The sequence below is a fragment of the Triticum aestivum genome, chromosome 5D (assembly GCF_018294505.1).
Source record: "Triticum aestivum cultivar Chinese Spring chromosome 5D, IWGSC CS RefSeq v2.1, whole genome shotgun sequence".
NCBI lineage: Eukaryota > Viridiplantae > Streptophyta > Magnoliopsida > Poales > Poaceae > Triticum > Triticum aestivum.
Window position 1 is genome coordinate 549,828,932 of NC_057808.1, and position 8,379 is coordinate 549,837,310.

Consider the following 8,379-nt stretch of genomic DNA (forward strand, 5'->3'; position numbering starts at 1 on the left):
GACCATTTCTCGATTTGTGCGTGTCATCCTTGCGCAGGGGCCATGCTAATCTTCTCTGTATCGTTCCAATTTTATCGGATGTCCCAGAAGGGACGATGCTAGCTGCCGCGCTCTGCCTTATAAACCAGTCCGACTCTCCCCGGCTGGCCGATGTGGGACTAAACCAACGAGTGTTTGTTTTGCCCATGGCGCTGTCCAGCCAAACCCAGACGCCATCGGGCGCGTGGTGGGCCGCCAGTCGCAAGTCGGATCTCTCTTCACGTGGCCCAAATTAATGGAAGAGCATAACGGGCCCTCGTGTTTTTTCATTAGGGAATAACGAACGGCGCTTGGGCACTAAAAATAATACTATAGTTCTTGCCGCACGTGGGGGGGCACATGCACGTTTAGGGAAGGAGGGATCAACGAATCCTTTTGGTTGTTCACAATTTATGAAAGGTGGATTATGCAAATCGACAAACCTTTTTAAAAAGCAAACTTGTGCGTGAAGGAGACTAGACGATCAAGTCGTTGCCACAAGTACATTTGCAAAGACCATAGTGCCAAAAGGTTCATGCTAAGCTAGCTTACCGTGTCTTTGGTGTGACTAGATGTATAAAATGGTATGCAACATATATAGTTTACTACATGAAAATTGAGATTTCACCAGTTGTGACCTACGTAATTCATCGACCACTAGTTATTGTACACTAAAGATAGAAAGGCTTGAAGAAGGGATTCTTTTGGGTGATACCAGAATCCAACACTAGTGTCCGGGAGAGTTTTCTCACAAGTCTTAGATGAGTTTGTTAGGCGGTGACATGATAAAATTAGACTAATGAAACATGTTTTTTGCGCTATGACCAAACCACAGTTAAGGTTAAGGAACAAAGACAATAATAAATTGAAGGAATGCACTACCTGTAGAAGGACTGAAACAGAAAACTAATCCAGAAACGTGTAATAATAGATTAAAAAGGCTAAAAAGTTGCCACAGAAAGGTTATATCTGCAATAACAAAGATGAGAAAGCGTGTGGATCTAAATTCAAAAAGGCAGTATTGAGGACCTCTTTGATAGAAGAAGGAAACTAAAGGGCCTTTCAGTAAGAATAGCAGCACACACAGGAGTGCAAGAAAGAAGGCTCCAGGTACTTGCGTGGAAAATCTCAAAAAAAATTGGACCATTTCTCGATTTGTGCGTGTCATCCTTGCGCACGGGCCATGCTAATCTTCTCTGTATCGTTCCAATTTTATCGGATGTCCCAGAAGGGACGATGCTAGCTGCCGCGCTCTGCCTTATAAACCAGTCCGACTCTCCCCGGCTGGCCGATGTGGGACTAAACCAACGAGCGTTTGTTTTGCCCATGGTGCTGTCCAGCCAAACCCAGACGCCAACGTGCGTGTGGTGGGCCGCCAGTCGCAAGTCGGATCTCTCTTCACGTGGCCCAAATTAATGGAAGAGCATAACGGGCCCTCGTGTTTTTTCATTAGGGAATAACGAACGGCGCTTGGGAACTAAAAATAATACTATAGTTCTTGCCGCACGTGGGGGGGGGGGCACATGCACGTTTAGGGAAGGAGGGATCAACGAATCCTTTTGGTTGTTCACAATTTATGAAAGGTGGATTATGCAAATCGACAAACCTTTTTTAAAAAGCAAACTTGTGCGTGAAGGAGACTAGACGATCAAGTCGTTGCCACAAGTACATATTGCAAAGACCATAGTGCCAAAAGGTTCATGCTAAGCTAGCTTACCGTGTCTTTGGTGTGACTAGATGTATAAAATGGTATGCAACATATATAGTTTACTACATGAAGATTGAGATTTCACCAGTTGTGACCTACGTAATTCATCGACCACTAGTTATTGTACACTAAAGATAGAAAGGCTTGAAGAAGGGATTCTTTTGGGTGATACCAGAATCCAACACTAGTGTCCGGGAGAGTTTTCTCACTAGTCTTAGGTGAGTTTGTTGGGCGGTGACATGATAAAATTAGACTAATGAAACATGTTTTTTGCGCTATTACCAAACCATAGTTAAGGTTAAGGAACAAAGACAATAATAAATTGAAGGAATGCACTACCTGTAGAAGGACTGAAACAGAAAACTAATCCAGAAACGTGTAATAATAGATTAAAAAGGCTAAAAAGTTGCCACAGAAAGGTTATATCTGCAATAACAAAGATGAGAAAGCGTGTGGATCTAAATTTAAAAAGGCAGTATTGAGGACCTCTCTGATAGAGAAAGGAAACTAAAGGGCCTTTCAGTAAGAATAGCAGCACACACAGGAGTGCAAGAAAGAAGGCTCCAGGTACTTGCGTGGAAAATCTCAAAAAAAATTTGGACCATTTCTCGATTTGTGCGTGTCATCCTTGCGCACGGGCCATGCTAATCTTCTCTGTATCGTTCCAATTTTATCGGATGTCCCAGAAGGGACGATGCAAGCTGCCGCGCTCTGCCTTATAAACCAGTCCGACTCTCCCCGGCTGGCCGATGTGGGACTAAACCAACGAGCGTTTGTTTTGCCCATGGCGCTGTCCAGCCAAACCCAGACGCCATCGGGCGTGTGGTGGGCCGCCAGTTGCAAGTCGGATCTCTCTTCACGTGGCCCTAATTAATGGAAGAGCATAACGGGCCCTCGTGTTTTTTCATTAGGGAATAACGAACGGCGCTTGGGAACTAAAAATAATACTATAGTTCTTGCCGCACGTGGGGGGGGCACATGCACGTTTAGGGAAGGAGGGATCAACGAATCCTTTTGGTTGTTCACAATTTATGAAAGGTGGATTATGCAAATCGACAAACCTTTTTTAAAAAGCAAACTTGTGCGTGAAGGAGACTAGACGATCAAGTCGTTGCCACAAGTACATATTGCAAAGACCATAGTGCCAAAAGGTTCATGCTAAGCTAGCTTACCGTGTCTTTGGTGTGACTAGATGTATAAAATGGTATGCAACATATATAGTTTACTACATGAAGATTGAGATTTCACCAGTTGTGCCCTACGTAATTCATCGACCACTAGTTATTGTACACTAAAGATAGAAAGGCTTGAAGAAGGGATTCTTTTGGGTGATACCAGAATCCAACACTAGTGTCCGGGAGAGTTTTCTCACTAGTCTTAGATGAGTTTGTTGGGCGGTGACATGATAAAATTAGACTAATGAAACATGTTTTTTGCGCTATTACCAAACCACAGTTAAGGTTAAGGAACAAAGACAATAATAAATTGAAGGAATGCACTACCTGTAGAAGGACTGAAACAGAAAACTAATCCAGAAACGTGTAATAATAGATTAAAAAGGCTAAAAAGTTGCCACAGAAAGGTTATATCTGCAATAACAAAGATGAGAAAGCGTGTGGATCTAAATTTAAAAAGGCAGTAATGAGGACCTCTCTGATAGAGAAAGGAAACTAAAGGGCCTTTCAGTAAGAATAGCAGCACACACATGAGTGCAAGAAAGAAGGCTCCAGGTACTTGCGTGGAAAATCTCAAAAAAAATTTGGACCATTTCTCGATTTGTGCGTGTCATCCTTGCGCATGGGCCATGCTAATCTTCTCTGTATCGTTCCAATTTTATCGGATGTCCCAGAAGGGACGATGCTAGCTGCCGCGCTCTGCCTTATAAACCAGTCCAACTCTCCCCGGCTGGCCGATGTGGGACTAAACCAACGAGCGTTTGTTTTGCCCATGGCGCTATCCAGCCAAACCCAGACGCCATCGGGCGTGTGGTGGGCCGCCAGTTGCAAGTCGGATCTCTCTTCACGTGGCCCAAATTAATGGAAGAGCATAACGGGCCCTCGTGTTTTTTCATTAGGGAATAACGAACGGCGCTTGGGCACTAAAAATAATACTATAGTTCTTGCCGCAGGTGGGGGGGGGGGGCACATGCACGTTTAGGGAAGGAGGGATCAACGAATCCTTTTGGTTGTTCACAATTTATGAAAGGTGGATTATGCAAATCGACAAACCTTTTTTAAAAAGCAAACTTGTGCGTGAAGGAGACTAGACGATCAAGTCGTTGCCACAAGTACATATTGCAAAGACCATAGTGCCAAAAGGTTCATGCTAAGCTAGCCTACCGTGTCTTTGTTGTGACTAGATGTATAAAATGGTATGCAACATATATAGTTTACTACATGAAGATTGAGATTTCACCAGTTGTGACCTACGTAATTCATCGACCACTAGTTATTGTACACTAAAGATAGAAAGGCTTGAAGAAGGGATTCTTTTGGGTGATACCAGAATCCAACACTAGTGTCCGGGAGAGTTTTCTCACAAGTCTTAGATGAGTTTGTTAGGCGGTGACATGATAAAATTAGACTAATGAAACATGTTTTTTGCGCTATGACCAAACCACAGTTAAGGTTAAGGAACAAAGACAATAATAAATTGAAGGAATGCACTACCTGTAGAAGGACTGAAACAGAAAACTAATCCAGAAACGTGTAATAATAGATTAAAAAGGCTAAAAAGTTGCCACAGAAAGGTTATATCTGCAATAACAAAGATGAGAAAGCGTGTGGATCTAAATTTTAAAAGGCAGTATTGAGGACCTCTCTGGTAGAGAATGGGAAACTAAAGGGCCTTTCAGTAAGAATAGCAGCACACACAGGAGTGCAAGAAAGAAGGCTCCAGGTACTTGCATGGAAAATCTCAAAAAAAAATTAGACCATTTCTCGATTTGTGCGTGTCATCCTTGCGCAGGGGCCATGCTAATCTTCTCTGTATCGTTCCAATTTTATCGGATGTCCCAGAAGGGACGATGCTAGCTGCCGCGCTCTGCCTTATAAACCAGTCCGACTCTCCCCGGCTGGCCGATGTGGGACTAAACCAACGAGTGTTTGTTTTGCCCATGGCGCTGTCCAGCCAAACCCAGACGCCATCGGGCGCGTGGTGGGCCGCCAGTCGCAAGTCGGATCTCTCTTCACGTGGCCCAAATTAATGGAAGAGCATAACGGGCCCTCGTGTTTTTTCATTAGGGAATAACGAACGGCGCTTGGGCACTAAAAATAATACTATAGTTCTTGCCGCACGTGGGGGGGCACATGCACGTTTAGGGAAGGAGGGATCAACGAATCCTTTTGGTTGTTCACAATTTATGAAAGGTGGATTATGCAAATCGACAAACCTTTTTAAAAAGCAAACTTGTGCGTGAAGGAGACTAGACGATCAAGTCGTTGCCACAAGTACATTTGCAAAGACCATAGTGCCAAAAGGTTCATGCTAAGCTAGCTTACCGTGTCTTTGGTGTGACTAGATGTATAAAATGGTATGCAACATATATAGTTTACTACATGAAAATTGAGATTTCACCAGTTGTGACCTACGTAATTCATCGACCACTAGTTATTGTACACTAAAGATAGAAAGGCTTGAAGAAGGGATTCTTTTGGGTATTACCAGAATCCAACACTAGTGTCCGGGAGAGTTTTCTCACAAGTCTTAGATGAGTTTGTTAGGCGGTGACATGATAAAATTAGACTAATGAAACATGTTTTTTGCGCTATGACCAAACCACAGTTAAGGTTAAGGAACAAAGACAATAATAAATTGAAGGAATGCACTACCTGTAGAAGGACTGAAACAGAAAACTAATCCAGAAACGTGTAATAATAGATTAAAAAGGCTAAAAAGTTGCCACAGAAAGGTTATATCTGCAATAACAACGATGAGAAAGCGTGTGGATCTAAATTCAAAAAGGCAGTATTGAGGACCTCTTTGATAGCAGAAGGAAACTAAAGGGCCTTTCAGTAAGAATAGCAGCACACACAGGAGTGCAAGAAAGAAGGCTCCAGGTACTTGCGTGGAAAATCTCAAAAAAAATTGGACCATTTCTCGATTTGTGCGTGTCATCCTTGCGCACGGGCCATGCTAATCTTCTCTGTATCGTTCCAATTTTATCGGATGTCCCAGAAGGGACGATGCTAGCTGCCGCGCTCTGCCTTATAAACCAGTCCGACTCTCCCCGGCTGGCCGATGTGGGACTAAACCAACGAGCGTTTGTTTTGCCCATGGTGCTGTCCAGCCAAACCCAGACGCCATCGGGCGTGTGGTGGGCCGCCAGTCGCAAGTCGGATCTCTCTTCACGTGGCCCAAATTAATGGAAGAGCATAACGGGCCCTCGTGTTTTTTCATTAGGGAATAACGAACGGCGCTTGGGCACTAAAAATAATACTATAGTTCTTGCCGCACGTGGGGGGGGGCACATGCACGTTTAGGGAAGGAGGGATCAACGAATCCTTTTGGTTGTTCACAATTTATGAAAGGTGGATTATGCAAATCGACAAACCTTTTTTAAAAAGCAAACTTGTGCGTGAAGGAGACTAGACGATCAAGTCGTTGCCACAAGTACATATTGCAAAGACCATAGTGCCAAAAGGTTCATGCTAAGCTAGCTTACCGTGTCTTTGGTGTGACTAGATGTATAAAATGGTATGCAACATATATAGTTTACTACATGAAGATTGAGATTTCACCAGTTGTGACCTACGTAATTCATCGACCACTAGTTATTTTACACTAAAGATAGAAAGGCTTGAAGAAGGGATTCTTTTGGGTGATACCAGAATCCAACACTAGTGTCCGGGAGAGTTTTCTCACAAGTCTTAGATGAGTTTGTTAGGCGGTGACATGATAAAATTAGACTAATGAAACATTTTTTTGCGCTATGACCAAACCACAGTTAAGGTTAAGGAACAAAGACAATAATAAATTGAAGGAATGCACTACCTGTAGAAGGACTGAAACAGAAAACTAATCCAGAAACGTGTAATAATAGATTAAAAAGGCTAAAAAGTTGCCACAGAAAGGTTATATCTGCAATAACAAAGATGAGAAAGCGTGTGGATCTAAATTTAAAAAGGCAGTATTGAGGACCTCTCTGATAGAGAAAGGAAACTAAAGGGCCTTTCAGTAAGAATAGCAGCACACACAGGAGTGCAAGAAAGAAGGCTCCAGGTACTTGCGTGGAAAATCTCAAAAAAATTTGGACCATTTCTCGATTTGTGCGTGTCATCCTTGCGCAGGGGCCATGCTAATCTTCTCTGTATCGTTCCAATTTTATCGGATGTCCCAGAAGGGACGATGCTAGCTGCCGCGCTCTGCCTTATAAACCAGTCCGACTCTCCCCGGCTGGCCGATGTGGGACTAAACCAACGAGTGTTTGTTTTGCCCATGGCGCTGTCCAGCCAAACCCAGACGCCATCGGGCGCGTGGTGGGCCGCCAGTCGCAAGTCGGATCTCTCTTCACGTGGCCCAAATTAATGGAAGAGCATAACGGGCCCTCGTGTTTTTTCATTAGGGAATAACGAACGGCGCTTGGGCACTAAAAATAATACTATAGTTCTTGCCGCACGTGGGGGGGCACATGCACGTTTAGGGAAGGAGGGATCAACGAATCCTTTTGGTTGTTCACAATTTATGAAAGGTGGATTATGCAAATCGACAAACCTTTTTAAAAAGCAAACTTGTGCGTGAAGGAGACTAGACGATCAAGTCGTTGCCACAAGTACATTTGCAAAGACCATAGTGCCAAAAGGTTCATGCTAAGCTAGCTTACCGTGTCTTTGGTGTGACTAGATGTATAAAATGGTATGCAACATATATAGTTTACTACATGAAAATTGAGATTTCACCAGTTGTGACCTACGTAATTCCTCGACCACTAGTTATTGTACACTAAAGATAGAAAGGCTTGAAGAAGGGATTCTTTTGGGTGATACTAGAATCCAACACTAGTGTCCGGGAGAGTTTTCTCACAAGTCTTAGATGAGTTTGTTAGGCGGTGACATGATAAAATTAGACTAATGAAACATGTTTTTTGCGCTATGACCAAACCACAGTTAAGGTTAAGGAACAAAGACAATAATAAATTGAAGGAATGCACTACCTGTAGAAGGACTGAAACAGAAAACTAATCCAGAAACGTGTAATAATAGATTAAAAAGGCTAAAAAGTTGCCACAGAAAGGTTATATCTGCAATAACAAAGATGAGAAAGCGTGTGGATCTAAATTCAAAAAGGCAGTATTCAGGAACTCTTTGATAGAAGAAGGAAACTAAAGGGCCTTTCAGTAAGAATAGCAGCACACACAGGAGTGCAAGAAAGAAGGCTCCAGGTACTTGCGTGGAAAATCTCAAAAAAAATTGGACCATTTCTCGATTTGTGCGTGTCATCCTTGCGCACGGGCCATGCTAATCTTCTCTGTATCGTTCCAATTTTATCGAATGTCCCAGAAGGGACGATGCTAGCTGCCGCGCTCTGCCTTATAAACCAGTCCGACTCTCCCCGGCTGGCCGATGTGGGACTAAACCAACGAGCGTTTGTTTTGCCCATGGTGCTGTCCAGCCAAACCCAGACGCCATCGGGCGTGTGGTGGGCCGCCAGTCGCA

At 43.5% G+C, this 8,379-nt stretch overlaps 7 non-coding genes and 1 pseudogene across 7 annotated transcripts; all 8 read right to left on the reverse strand.

The window, feature by feature from the left end:
• On the reverse strand, positions 1-94 carry LOC123126892 (uncharacterized; annotated as a pseudogene).
• Positions 95-1,150: 1,056 nt separating this feature from the next.
• On the reverse strand, positions 1,151-1,253 carry LOC123126872 (U6 spliceosomal RNA). Its single transcript, XR_006462082.1, has one exon. It is a non-coding gene; the product is annotated as a U6 spliceosomal RNA (small nuclear RNA).
• A 1,063-nt stretch (positions 1,254-2,316) lies between these two features.
• LOC123126865 (U6 spliceosomal RNA) lies at positions 2,317-2,419 on the reverse strand. Its single transcript, XR_006462075.1, has one exon. It is a non-coding gene; the product is annotated as a U6 spliceosomal RNA (small nuclear RNA).
• Positions 2,420-3,479: 1,060 nt separating this feature from the next.
• Positions 3,480-3,582, reverse strand: LOC123126858 (U6 spliceosomal RNA). Its single transcript, XR_006462069.1, has one exon. It is a non-coding gene; the product is annotated as a U6 spliceosomal RNA (small nuclear RNA).
• Positions 3,583-4,647: 1,065 nt separating this feature from the next.
• On the reverse strand, positions 4,648-4,750 carry LOC123126840 (U6 spliceosomal RNA). The gene has a single exon (XR_006462052.1). It is a non-coding gene; the product is annotated as a U6 spliceosomal RNA (small nuclear RNA).
• Positions 4,751-5,806: 1,056 nt separating this feature from the next.
• On the reverse strand, positions 5,807-5,909 carry LOC123126873 (U6 spliceosomal RNA). The gene has a single exon (XR_006462083.1). It is a non-coding gene; the product is annotated as a U6 spliceosomal RNA (small nuclear RNA).
• A 1,059-nt stretch (positions 5,910-6,968) lies between these two features.
• On the reverse strand, positions 6,969-7,071 carry LOC123126820 (U6 spliceosomal RNA). Its single transcript, XR_006462033.1, has one exon. It is a non-coding gene; the product is annotated as a U6 spliceosomal RNA (small nuclear RNA).
• Positions 7,072-8,127: 1,056 nt separating this feature from the next.
• LOC123126861 (U6 spliceosomal RNA) lies at positions 8,128-8,230 on the reverse strand. The gene has a single exon (XR_006462071.1). It is a non-coding gene; the product is annotated as a U6 spliceosomal RNA (small nuclear RNA).
• Between the last annotated feature and the right edge of the window lie 149 nt (positions 8,231-8,379).